The following is a 14545-nucleotide window of genomic DNA, read 5'->3' as shown; positions in this document are numbered from 1 at the left end:
TCACTTGACTGTGCCAGGTCTTAGTTGTGGCATGCCGAAGGTTTTAGGCATTAGATCAAGCAGGACCACAGATCACTATGAAATGATACTTAATTATCTATTTGACTAAAGTAATAATAAAAGATTTCAAAGGCAAATACAAAAGGTTACATAGTTGTAAGGGAAACTTAGCTCTTTTAATATTGAGAAGATTTAATTTTCTTTAATAAGCAAAGACTTGGTTAGCATAAAACAAAATAATTTTGGTAAACTACAAATTTTTGTTTCTAAGGAGGTTATTAATTAAAGATAAGTTAAAAGACTTTCACAATCTTTTCTCAGGAGCAAACCAATAATTCCAAAAAGACTGTTCTTTTAGGAAATGAAAATGAAAGTAAATGAGGTTTTAGTTTTGTATAAGTATACCACTGACTTTAAAGCTTATTCTTAGAGGCCTTGTAATATTCAGCCAGCTTGACCACACGTAAAGCTCCTTTTTTTCCAGAGGATTCTTTTCCATAATCTTCCTTTATTTACTCTTTTCCAACTCTGAAACAATCATCGCCTCTTTACAACAAAATCGCTCTCTTTTTTTCAGCAAAATGTATTCCTCATAAGTTTTTAAACTGAAAATACATATCCGTCTTGCCTTGCATTTAGAGTTGTGTTCCCTTATTTCTTGTAGCATTAAACAATTATCAATCATCTGTTACTGGAAAATTTATGAATACATTTCATAATTCCTAAAGGCATATGTTCCTCATAGTTAATTTTCCAGTGTGGCATGTTTAGCAATAGACCCAAATATCTTTTTAAATTTTAAAATTTTTATGGAAGTATAGTTGATTTATAGTTTATTATTTTATTAGTTCCTGATGTGCATCAAAATGATTCAGTTATCTGTTTCTGTGTATGTGTGATGTATGTATGTAAGTATGATGTGTGTATGTATGTATGATGTATGTATGTATGTATGTATGTATGATGTGTGTATGTATGTATCATGTGTGTGTGTGTGAGTATGTGCTGTGTGCTGGTGCTCAGTCGTATCTGACTGTGCGCCCATGGACAGTAGCCCGCCAGACTTCTCTGTCCGTGGGATTTTCCAGGCAAGAATACTGGAGTGGGTTGCCATACCCTTCTCCCGGGATCTTCCCGACCCAGGAATCAAACCTGTGTCTCCTGCGGCTCTTGCATTGGCAAGCAGATTCTTTACCGCTGAGCCACCAGGGAAGCCAATGTCTATATATATAAATATATATATATATATATATATATATTTATATTCTTTTCCATTATGGTTTATTATAGGATACTGAGTATAGTTCCCTGAACTATACAGTAGATCCTTGTTGTTTATCTGCTTTATATATAGTAGTTTGTACCTGCTAATCCCAAACTGCTAATTTAGCCATTGTCCACCCCCTTTCCCCTTTGATAAGCATAGATTTGTTTTCTGTGTCTGTGAGTCTGTTTCTGTGTTATAATTAAGTTCATTTGTGTAATATTTTAGATTCCACATGTAAGTAATATCATATGGTATTGTCTTTCTCTTTCTGACTTATTTCACTTAGTATGGTAATCTCTAGGTCCATCCATATTGCTGCAAATGGCATTATTTCATTTCTTTTATGTCTGAGTGAGATACCTATATCTATGAGTGAGTGAGTGAAGTCTCTCAGTTGTGTCCGACTCTTTGCAACCCCATGGACTGTAGCCTACCACGCTCCTCTGTCCATGGGGTTTTCCAGGCAAGAGTACTGGAGTGGATTGCCATTTCCTTCTCCAGAGAATCTTCCCGACTCAGGGATCGAACCTGGGTCTCCCACATTGTAGGCAGACGCTTTACCGTCTGAGCCACCAGGAAAGTTTAGCCATCTATATCTATACCTATATCTGTCTCACAGCCTCTTAATCCAATCATCTGTTGATAGGCCCTAGAGTTGTTTTCATGTCTTGGTTATTTTCAATAGTGCTGCAGTGAGTGAATATTAAGGTGCCATGTATCTTTTCAAATTAAAATTTTCTCCAGATATGTACCCAGGGAGGGGATTACTAGATCATCAGTTCAGTTCAGTTGCTCTGTCGTGTCCAACTCTTTGTAATCACATGAACTGCAGCATACCAGGCATCCCTGTCCTTCACCATCTCCCGGAACTTGCTCAAATGTCCATTGAGTTGGTGATGCCATCCAGCTATCTCATCCTCTGTTGTCCCCTTCTCCTCCTGCCTTCAGTCTTTCCCAGCATCAGGGTCTTTTCCAGTTAGTCAGTTCTTCGCATCAGGTGTCCAAAGTGTTGGAGTTTCAGGTTCAGCATCAGTCCTTCCAATGAATATTCAGGATTGATTTCCTTTTAGGGTAGACTGGTTGGATCTCCTCGCAGTCCGAGGGACTCTCAAGAGTCTTCTCCAACACCACAGTTCAAAGCATTAGTTCTTCAGTGCTCAGCCTTCTTTATGATCCAACTCTCACCTCCGTACATGACTATCTGAAAAACCATAGCTTTGACTGTTTGGACCTTTGTAGGTAAAGTAATGTCTCTGCTTTTTAATGTGCTGTCTAGGTTTGTCATAGTTTTTTTGCAGGGAGTAGGCATCTTAATTTCATGGCTGCAGTCACCATCCACAGTGATTTTGGAGTGCAAGAAAATAAAGTCTGTCACTGTTTCCATTGTTTCCCCATTTATTTGCCATGAAGTGATGGTACCTGATGCCATGATCTTCATTTTTTGAATGTTGAGTTTTAAGCCAACTTTTTCACTCTCCTCATTCACTTTCATCAAGAGGTTCTTTTATTTCTCTTCACTTTCAGCCATAAGGATGGTGTCATCTGCATATTTGAGGTTACTGATATTTCTCCCGGCAATCTTGATTCCCGCTTGTGCTTCATCCAGTTTGGCATTTTGAATGATGTAATCTGCATAAAAGTTAAACAAGCAGGGTTATGATACACAGGCTTGATGTACTCCTTTCACAATTTTGAAGGAGTCCATTGTTCCATGTCTGTTTCTAAATGTTGCTTCTTGACCTGCATATAGGTTTCTCAGGAGGCAGGTCAGGTGGTCTGCTATTCCCATCTCTTTAAGAATTTACCACAGTTTCTTTTCTGGAAATTCACATCTTTGTTCTCAAGCGCAGTGGACGCCTTCCTGGGACTGCGTTCCAGGCCTGCCATCTCTTCCCCTCTTTTCCACTTTATAAAAGTTCTGGGCTCTCATTCAGGTCGAAGTCAGCCCTACTGGATGATAGGGCTACTCTCTTTTTAGTTGAGGATGAGATGGTTGGGTAGCATCGCCAATTCAGTGGACATGAGTTTGTAGAAACTTTGGGAGATAATGAAGGATAGGGAAACCTGGCACGTTGCAGTCCATGGGATCGCAGCATCGGACACTACTGAGCAACTGGACAACGGCAGCTTTTGTCTTTATCCTGATTATTACATTAAACAATATTTTGTTTCACCTCTTGCATTGGTTTCCTTCTATTTTATTGAGATTAAGATTCAGCAGATTGAGATTCACATTCTGCGTTAGCCCTTCTGTATGTGACTTATGGCAAGTTACTTTATTTCCTCAGAACATGTTTTCTCATTTTTAAAATGATTTACTTCATAGCGGTTTTGTGTAATTAAAGTAAATCTGTGGTTTATAGTGAACAGACACGGAATAAAGAGAGTTTGCGTTTCATCCTTCGGAAACTATATCTTCCTGCTTTAAAGATTTATTTTCATCTTGCCTGTATCAAACATATTTGTTTCAAATGGTTTTTTGTTATTTAGTCCTGTACCCTTGGTGACCTCATCCACTGCCATTGCAAGGAGTTTGTTTTATGTTGCTAATCACAAGTATGTTCAATACATGTCTGATTGCTCTGTATGCTTTTATACTTGGGGTTTTCTTTGATAATTAAAACTCAGTATGATACAGTTGAATCAATCACATTTTCATCGAAATCAGAGAAAACAGCTAATGCAAAGACATTAAGAGGAAAATACCTGATATGTTTGAGTGAAATAAATAAGGCTACCATGGCAGGAGAGCAGGGGGAGCTGAGCTGATGTCTGCGAGGCGGGCTGGGCCTCAGTCTTGGCTCTTCAGTGCTTCCTTACTGCTCATGTCTGGTTTCTGAGAAAGTCTTGCTGAGAGTATACCAATTATTTTAAAATAGGCCTCTTTTGTCTAGATCTATCACGGTAGACTAGGTCCTTATCAGCTTGTACCTGGACTATTAGTGTTCCCTGACTAGTAACCCTGACACAGATCCTTTTCTCTAGTACTCCCTATTATCATGGCAGTTCTTTTCACAAAACTAATGATATTGCTTCCGTGTTTAACGTATCCTGGATTCCTTTTTAAGTTAAAGTCGTTTCTTATCTTATCCTAACATACCTTTATAGCTCAGCAGTTCAGCCCTAATCTAATTCTCTGGCCCCATTGGCTCACCCACTCCTAGGTGCTGGCATCACTGACCTTTTCAGACTTCAGCAGACTTTTCCTGGCTTTTTCATTTTCCAGGTTTTCCTGCTTCTGTTGTACTCTTTGCTTTGCTTACACATGGTGCTCCTCTCCTCGTGTGGCTGACTTACCCTCCTGCTTCCCCATCCCTTGTTGAACTCTGACCTGTGGAGTTTCTCTGGAAATCTTCTCCCAGGAAGAATTAATCAGTTTTTGCTTTCCTTCTTGTCATATTGTTCACACTGTTTAAAGCACTTGCTGTATTCTGTTACAGTTGTTAGGTAAGTTATCAGTTCTTTAAACACAGGAACCATGTCTTTTTGACTTTGTCTTTAGGACTTCTGTCGATGCTGGGGAAAAAAATTGTTGAACTGTTTTTTTTCATTCCAAAAAAAGGTTTTAATGTGTTCAGTGTCTTTCACTGATGATACTGCTAGTTAACTAACATCATCAAAAAAAGAAAATCTAAAGCAGTTTTTATTGGGGGCCTTGTTGTTTGAAGTCAAGAGGCCTTGTTGTTTGAAGTCAACATAGACTGTGTCATTACGGATACTTTGGGAAGAAAGGGCGTCCCTTGGGGCTTCCCTGGTGGCTCAGTTGGTAAAGAGTCCACCTGCAGTGCATGAGACCTGGGTTCAATCCCTGGGTTGAAAGATCACCTGGAGAAGGGAAAGGCTAGCCACTCTAGTATTCTGGCCTGGAGAATTCCATGGACTGTATAGTCCAGGGGGTCGCAAGGAGTCAGACACAACTGAGTGACTTTCATTTTCACTGTTGGAAGAAAACCCAGGGGGATTTGTATTGATCAAGTTCAGTTCAGTCACTCAGTCGTGTCTGATTCTTTGGTACCTCATGAACTGCAGTACGCCAGTCTTCCTTGTCCATCACCAATTCCTGGAGTCTCATGTCCATCGCGTCAGTGATGCCATCCAACCATCTCATCCTGTGTTGTCCCCTACTCCTCCTGCCTTCAGTCTTTCCCACCATCAGGGTCTTTTCCAATGAGTCGGTTCTTCGCATCAGGTAGCCAAAGGATTGGAGTTTCATCTTCAGCATCAGTCCTTCCAATGAATTATTCAGGATGATTTCCTTTAGGATGGACTGGTTGGATCTCCTTGCAGTCCAAGGGACTCTCAAGAGTCTTCTCCAGCACCACAGTTCAAAAGCATCAATTCTTTGGCGCTCAACATTTTTTATAGTCCAACTCTCATATCCATACATGACTACTGGAGAAACCATAGCTTTGACTAGACAGATCTTTGTTGGCAAAGTAATGTCTCTGCTTTTTAATATGCTGTCTAGGTTGGTCATAACTTTTCTTCCAAGGAGCAAGCGTGTTTTAATTTCATGGCTGCAGTCACCATGTTCTACAGTGATTTTGGAGTCCGAAAAAATAAAGTCTCTCACTGTTTCTATTGTTTCCCCATTTATTTGCCATGAAGTTATGGGACCAAATACCATGATCTTACCTGGAGAATCCCAGGGATGGGGGAGCCTGGTGGGCTTCCGTCTATGGGGTCACATAGAGTCGGACACGACTGCAGTGACTTAGCAGCAGCAGCAGTTTTCTGAATGTTGAGTTTTAAGCCAACTTTTTCACTCTCCTCTTTCACTTTCACCAAGAGGCTCTTTGGTTCTTCTTTGCTTTCTGCTGTAAGGGTGGTGTCATCTGCATATCTGAGGTTATTGATATTTCTCCTTGCAATCTTGATTCCAGCTTGTGCTTCATCCAGCCTGGCATTTCACATGATGTACTCTGCATGTGAGTTAAATAAGCAGGGTGATAATATACAGCCTTGACATACTCCTTTCCCAATTTGGAACCAGTCTGTTGTTCCATGTCCAGTCCTAACTGTTGCTTCCTTACCTGCATACAGATTTCTCAAGAGGCAGGCCAGGTCGTCTGGTATTCCCATCTCTTTCAGAATTTTCCACAGTTTGTTGTGATCCACACAGTCAAAGGCTTTTGCACAAAGGCTTTGGCATAGTCAATAAAGCAGAAGTAGATGTTTTTCTGAAACTCTATTTTTCAATGATCTAGCAGATGTTGGCAGTTTGACCTCTGGTTCCTCTGTCTTTTCTCAATCCAGCTTGAACATCTGGAAGTTCACGGTTTATGTACTATTGAAGCCTGGCTTGGAGAATTTTCAACATTATTTTGCTAGCATGTGAGATGAGTGCAATTGTATGGTAGTTTGAACATTCTTTGGCATTGCCTTTCTTTGGGATTGGAATGAAAACTGACCCTTTCCAGTCTTGTGGCCATTGCTGAGTTATCCAAATTTGTTGGCATATTGAGTGCAGCACTTTCACAGCATCATCCTCTAGGATTTGAAATTGCTTAACTGGAATTCCATCACCTCCACTAGCTTTGTTGGTAGTAATGCTTCCTAAGGCCCTCTTGACTTTGCATTCTAAGATGTCTGGCTCTATGTGAGTGATCACACCCATCGTGGTTATCTGGGTCATAAAGATCTTTTTTGTATAGTTCTTCTGTATATTCTTGCCACCTCTCCTTAGTATCTTCTGCTTCTGTTAGGTCCATACTGTTTCTGTCCTTTATTGTGCCCATCTTTGCATGAAATGTTCCCTTGGTATCGCTAATTTTCTTGTCAAGCTCTCTTGTCTTTCCCATTCTACTGTTTTCCTCTATTTCTTTGCACTGATCACTTGAGGAAGAATTTCTTATCTCTCCTTGGTATTCTTTGGAACTCAGCATTCAGATGGGTATATCTTTACTTTTCTCCTTTGTCTTTCGCCTCTCTTCTTTTCATTATGTTGTGATAGTGTCACAAAAAAGCAGAAGCTCTGTAAATAGTGCAGTGGTTAAGTTCCTCTGTTTTAACTGGAGTGATACGTTTTTCTCCAGAGTAGACTGGCCTAATTGAGATGAAGTTTGCCAACCTAATTAGCTTCCTATTTTTGCTTTTCTTTGTTTTTCTATCACTGTTGTCAGAAATGCTTGGTGTGTTCATTGGGGTGGGGCTAGAGCTATGTGATTCCTGAAGTGAGTTTTGTCATTAACTGCTTGATATTATTGAAGCATAAGGGAATTGTTATTTACTAGTGCAAATAAGAGAAGCAGCCAGTGTTGTGGTGAGACAGAGATTTCCACTGAGGTACTGGGAGCAGGAAGACCGTGGGGAGGTGACTCAGCTGTTTTCGAAACCTGTCTCATGTGATAGTCTGTGCATGATGTCTGTTTATTATCAGCAGAGTAAGTGCTAGGGGAGTCACATTACATGGCAGGGCTAATGTTTATTTAACCAACTCAGTGATGATCTAAAAATAACTTGTAGGGAATTTTCATTTAGTATCCTTAGAAAAATCATAATGGAGTCACACTGATGAGAGTTTTCCATTATAGATAACTTTGAATATTCTTTAAGTATAAAGATGAAAAGTTTGATATTTAAATAAAAGGTTAGGGAAAGAAGATAAACTTCTAATTGTCCAGAAAATAATTCTGCACAATTACATTTTAGCTTGTTTTCTGGACATATACTCACTTTTGGTGCTTCAGGGCCGTCATTGAGGTGTTCATGTTCTAAATTTTTATATAGGAACTTTTCCTTTTTCTGAAGTTAAAAAACAAATGCCCTTCTGTCATAGGAACAGTAATGATGTGTATTTTCTGGATTTCTTTAATATTAAATTATGATATTAGTAGTTTTACTCTTGATTTTCTTGAGTTGCTCACCTTGTCCTCAGGGTTTGCACCACCGGTTACTGCAGTTGAGTCTTTCAGCGTGTGAAATGTGATTATTATTACCCTGTGTACCTATTTATATGCATGTCTCTGAATGAGAAAGCCCTTGGAAGCCTGAACATATCTAGTAATCATAATCTGCTCATTTGTCTGGGAGGCAGTGAGTCACTATGATTTATTCTTTTTGACATTTGGAGTGTTTGTCTTCGAAGTGCAGCATGTGAACTTGAGTCAGATTATTTCGAAAGGAAAATGGAAAATGGATTCATTAAGAAGAAATAACTGCCAACATTCTGTTTACAATAATGTTTAACTAGGAATATTTGCTTAGGTCTAGTAGTCCGTAGGATTATATTGCTTACACAGTGCTTTATACTACATGTAAAGTGGGAAATACATAGCTTTTTATGGTGGATGAATAAAATAAATTGTGAATTAAACAATTATTGCAGTGTTTTAATCTTTAATTCTGTGTTTCAGAAGATATTAAGCAAGCATGAGAAGATTTGTTTTTATTTTGAATATTTACTGGGATTTCTATTTTAGCATCCTTTTAGTTGGTGTTGTCATTAGGAATTTAATATACCTAATTAAGTCCATATAAATGGGCCCTGACTTGAACACCATTTGAAAGTAATTCCAGCAGTTGCATTGACTATTTGTTTTCCATATAAGTGAAAAATTGGTTGTTTCTCAGTATTTTAAAATTATCTGGGCCTGAAAACCTAAGGTTTAGCCGTGATGTTTGTGCATGTTCTGAAGAACCGATGAAAAATGATTTCAAGCCAACTCGCATATTATTCCACAGGAAGTAAATTGAGATTCGGGAAAAGGGAAAGTGGTTCTCCAGGCCGCGTACAGTTGGTGGTGGCACCAGGCCAGTGGACCCTTCGTGACCCTGAATGATGTGAATAAACAGTGTTTTCTCTTCTGTACTTGAGGAATTATTTGTGTTTCCTGTAGTGCTGTTTGTAGTGTTTTTTGATGATGTCAAGTGGAGTAGGAGGAATTTTGTTTTATTTTCAGTTAATACCTTTTTATGACATGGTTACCTATATACTCTGCCTGGGTCTCATTCTCTGTGTTACTCTCCTTTCTTGGAAATAAATGATAAGACCTTGGGCTTTCCCATCACTGAAATATATAAAAGGCATTGTGTGTTGTGCAGACTGTTAAATGATGATTTTTAAATCTGTATAAGGTGATTTTTTATAACTAACTACCGTTTATGAGTTTTGGGTGGCTTACAGTGCCATATCAAGTTATCAATGTTTAGAGAAGTCTACTTGATCAAGTATTGTTTAGAATTCAACAGGATACAAATAAGCAAGTATATTTAAGTATATGTAGTCAGATATGTATTAGTCAGACAACTAATTGATGATGTTGAATATATGCTGTTGAAACAAAGTTGTTTGTGATTAGACTTTGTGATGTTTTTTGATACTTAAATTTTTAAAAAATTGTGTTAATGTTAAATACATAGAAAATTTGCTGTCTTAACTATTTAAAAGTGTACAGTTGAAGGTATTAATTACATCCACATATCTGTGCAATGTCAGTGTCTTCAGAACTCTTTTACCTCGTGCAGCTGGGACTCTGTACCCGTTAAATTACAGCCACCAACCCCTCCTTCCCCTGCCATTGGGCAGCAGCCATTCCGTTTTCTGTCTTTAAATCTGACTAGTTTAAGTACCTCAAAATACAATCACGCACTGTCGTTTTGTGACTGGGTTACTCCTCTTAGCATCATGTCTTCAAGGTTCATTCATATTGTCACATGTGTCAGAATTTCCTTTCTTTTAATGAGTGAATAATACTCTATTACATGTGTATACATTTTATTTATCCATTCACTTATCAGTGGACACTTGAGTTGCTTCCAGCTTCTGAATATTGTGAATACTTCTGTGAACATAGATGTATAATCATCTCTTCAAAGCTGTACTTTTCAATCTTTTGTGTATATATCCAGAAATTGAATTGCTCAAGTATATGACAGTTCCCTCATAGCGCAGTCAGTAAATCATCTGCCTGCAATGCAGGAGACCTGCATTCGATTCCTGGGTCAGGAAGATCCCTGGAGGAGGAAGTGGCAACCCACTCCAGTATTCTTGCCTGGAGAATCCCATGGACAGAGGAGCCTGGCGGGCTACAGTCCATGGGGTTGCAAGAGTTGGACATGACTTAGAAGGTAAAACCAAACCCAGCCTGACAGTTCAAGCATGTACAGAACTTGCTTAAGACATAGGAGATTGTGGGTCTGATCCTTGGGTTGGGAAGGTACCCTGGAGGAGGGCATGGCAACCTAGTCTAGTATTCTTGCCTGGAGAATCCCATAGACAGAGGAGCGTGGTAGACTGTGGTCCAAACAGTCAGACACGGCTGAAGCGACTTAACACTCATGCTTCCGTGACTGTTCTGTTTTCCATCTTTTTGAGAGCTGTCATTCTTTTTTCCATGGTGGCTGCACTGTTTTAACATGGATACCAGCAATGTGTAACTGTTTCAGTTTCTCCAGGCTTTACCAAACATTTGTTATTTTCTTCAGTAGCCATCCTGGTGGGTGTGAGTTAGTATGTCATTGTGGTTTTGATTTGAATTTCTCTCCAGGGATTGGGGAGTATCTTTTCATGTGCTTATTGGCTATTTCTGTACCTTCTTTGGAGAAATGGTTATTCAAATTTTTTACCCCTTCTTATTTTTTTTTCTTTTATTTATATTAGTTGGAGGCTAATTACGTTACAGTATTCTAGTGGTTTTTGCCATACACTCTCATGAATCAGCCATGGATTTACATGTGTTCCCCATCCTAAACCCTCCTCCCACCTCCCTCCCCATCCCATGTTTCACAGTTGATAATATGCATGTTTCAATGCTCTTCTCTCGGATCATCCCACCCTCGCCTTCTCCCACGGAGTCCAAAAGTCTGTTCTATACATCTGTGTTTCTTTTTCTGTCTTGCATATAGGATTATCATAACCATCTTTGTAAATTCCATATATATGCATTAGTATACTGTATTGGTGTTTTTCTTTCTGGCTTACTTAACTCTGTGTAATAGGCTCCAGTTTCATCCACCTCATTAGAACTGATTCAAATGTATTCTTTTTAATGGCTGAGTAATATTCCATGGTGTACATGTACCACAGCTTCCTTACCCATCCGTCTGCTGATGGGCATCCAGGCTGCTCCCACGTCCCAGCTATTATAAACAGTGCTGTGAGGAACATTGGTTGCCCCTTCTTAAGTTAGGATTTTTGTTGTTGTTGAATTGTTTGGATTTCTGTATATTAACTTCTTTTCAGATACATGATTTACAAATATTTTCTCCATTCTTGTGAGTTTCTTTTTCACACTACTGATGTGTCCTTCGGTGCATAGTTGCCTCTAGATTTGATTTAGTCCAGTTTATGTGCTCTTTTGTTTCTTGTGTTCTTGGGGTCATACCCGAAAATATTGCTAAATCCTGTATCGTAAAACTTTCTCCCTATATGTTCTCTTAAGATTTATACACTCTTAGGATTGGTAGTTTATACATTTTGAGTTAATTTTTGTATGCGGTAAAAGATTAGGACCCAGCTTCCTTCTTTTTCACGTGGATATCCAGTTTTTCCAGCACTGTTTGCTTGCTGAGTAGTTTTGGTATTCTTGTCAAAAATCACTGTAAACCATACATGTGAAGGTTTATTTCTAGATCTTTATTTTTCTTCCATTTGTCTGTCTGTGTCTTTGTACCAGTATCACTTTGTTTTGATTTCTATGGACTTATATAATAAGTTTGAAATCAGAATGTGTGAGATCTCCAACTTTGTTCTTCTTCTCCAAAATTATTCTCACTTTTCAGAGTTCCTGGAGATTGTATATGAGCTTTAGAGTGGATTTTTCTGTGGCTGCAAAGCGTGTCATTAGACTTTCACAGGGACCTCACTGAGTCTGCACATTACTTCGGGAGCTGTTGACACCCTAGCGTGTCAGGTCTTCCAGTTCATCAGCAAGGGGGCTCTTTGCATTTTTTTGTGTCCTTTTTAATTTCATTCAACAGCATTTTAAAGTTTTTAGTGACGAGTCTTTCACTTCTTTGGTTAATTTTATTTCTAAGTATTTTGTTCTTTTTGATGCTCTTGTAAATGGAATTTTTAAAAAATTATTGAAATATAGTTGATTTACAATATTGTGTTAGTTTCTCCTGTACAACAAAGTGATTCTTTGTGCACACACACATATTCTTTTATGGTTTATCACAGGATATTGATGGTAGATCCCTATGTTATACAGTAGGGCCTTGGTGTTTATTCATTCTGTGTATAATAAATAGTTTGCATCTAATTTCAAATTCTCAATGTAAGTATAATTGTTTTCTTAATTTATTTTTCAGTGTTACTGTTAGTATAGAGAAACAGCTAGTTTTTATGTATGTATTATTTATCCTGTAACTTTGGTGAATTCATGTATGACTTCTACCAGGCTTTTATAAAATCTTTGGGGCTCCTTGCATAGGTTATGCTGTCTGTAAACAGATAATTTTCCTTTTTCCCCCCAGTTTGGGTTGCTTTTATTCTCTCCTCCTTTTGTTGCTCTGGGTGGATCTCTAACCAGGCTGAGCGGTTGTCCTGCAAGCAGGCATTTTTGTCCTATCCTTGATTTTAAAGTAAAAACTTTGTTTTTCACCAACGAGTATGATGTTAGGTGTGAACTTCTCACATGTGGCCTTTATTATATTGAAGTAGTTTCCTTTTTTAAAAAATTTATTTCTTTGTGGCTGCCTTGAGTCTTAGTTGTGGTGCATAGGCTCAGTAATGGGCATGTGGGGTCTTGATCTTTTCCCACAAGGGATTGAACCTGCATCCCCTACGTTGGAAGGTGGATTCTTAACCATTGGACCACCAGGGAAATTCCAGTCGTTTATTTCTGTTCCTAGTTTGAGTGTTTTTATCCTGAAAGATTATTGAAGTTTATCACATATTTTTTTCTGCATCAGTTCAAATGATCTCGTGTTTTTTCTCTATTTTGTTAATTGTAGGGGTATTGAATGATTTTTGTTTGTTGAACTAGCCTTATATTTCAGGAATAAATCTTACTTGGTCATGATATATAATCTGTTTACTGTGTTATTGAATTCTGTTTGTTAGTATTTTGTTGAGGAATTTTGAATCAGGAATATTAGTCTGTACCTTTCTTGTATTATTTTTGTCTGGTTTTAGTATCTGGTTAATGTTAGCCTCATAGTATGAGTCTGGAAGTATTCTCTATGTCTTTAAATATTTGTTAAAAGTCACCAATGAAACTGTGTGTTCCTGGGCTGGTCTCTGTTGCAAGGTTTTTGATGACTAGTTTAGTCTCCTTTCTAGTTATACGTCTCTTCCGTTTTTCTATTTTTTCAATATTCAGTCATTGTAGGTTATGAGCTTCTAGGAGTTTGTTTGTTTCATATAGGTTAACTAGACCTTGGTGTATAATTGTTTATGGCATTCTCTTTATGAACATAATGCTCAGTCATGTCTAACTCTTTGCAACCCCTTGGGCTGTAGCCTGCCAGGCTCCTCTGTCCGTGGGATTTTCCAGGCAAGAATACTGGAGTGGGTTGCCACTTCCTCCTCCAGGGGGTCTTCCCCACCTGGGGATGGAACCCGAGTCTCCTGTGCCTCCTGCGTTGCAGGCAGAGGATTCTTACCACATGAGCTATCCAGGAAGCCCTTACATTTCTGTGTCATCAGTTAAAATGTCCCCTTGTTTCAATTAGCAATAATCGCGCCTCGGATAAACCTCATTGGCTACAATACTGCCATTGCACAAAGCTAAAATGTCCCCTTGTTGACTTATTTATCTCCCTTATTTTTCTTCCTCAGTCTAGTTAGTTTTTTTCAGTTTTGTTGATCTTGGTTTTATTACTATTTTTTGTATTGTTCTACACTGTATTTTTTGTTTTCTATTTTCATTTACTTAATTTTTATTTTATATTGCTATATAGCTGATTAACAGTGTTGTGTTAGTTTCAGGTGTACACCAGGGTAATTCAGTTTTACATATACCGTATTTTTCTTAATATACTGTATTTTTCAAAAATCTGCTTTAGTCTTTATTTACATTTTTCTAATAGTTTTTGGTTTGGTTTGTTCTTCTGTTTCTAGTTCCTTAAAGCATAAAGTTCCTGGAGAAGGGGATGGCAACCCAATCCAGTGTTCTTGCCTGGGAAATCCCAAGGACAGAGGAGCCTGGTGGGCTACAATCCGTAGGGTCACAAAGAGGCGGGCATGACTGAAGTGACTTAGCATGCACAAGGTGTAAAGTTAGGTTGTTGATACGAGATTTCTGCTTTTTTAAAATTAATTTCTTTATTTTAATTGGAACAAAGATGAATATTTTTTATGATAAAAGTTACTATTCACAAGATAGACATCAT

The 14545-nt window shown here is 38.3% G+C and overlaps 1 protein-coding gene and 1 pseudogene across 31 annotated transcripts in view; one reads left to right on the top strand and one right to left on the bottom strand.

The window, feature by feature from the left end:
• Positions 1 to 14545, top strand: part of EIF4G3 (eukaryotic translation initiation factor 4 gamma 3) — a 342348-nt gene that overhangs the window by 146486 nt on the left and 181317 nt on the right. The window lies entirely within an intron of this gene.
• On the bottom strand, positions 13787 to 13942 carry LOC122699032 (annotated as a pseudogene).

Source organism: Cervus elaphus, chromosome 8 (assembly GCF_910594005.1).
Source record: "Cervus elaphus chromosome 8, mCerEla1.1, whole genome shotgun sequence".
Classification (NCBI taxonomy): domain Eukaryota; kingdom Metazoa; phylum Chordata; class Mammalia; order Artiodactyla; family Cervidae; genus Cervus; species Cervus elaphus.
This window is presented reverse-complemented; position numbering and strand designations above follow the sequence as displayed.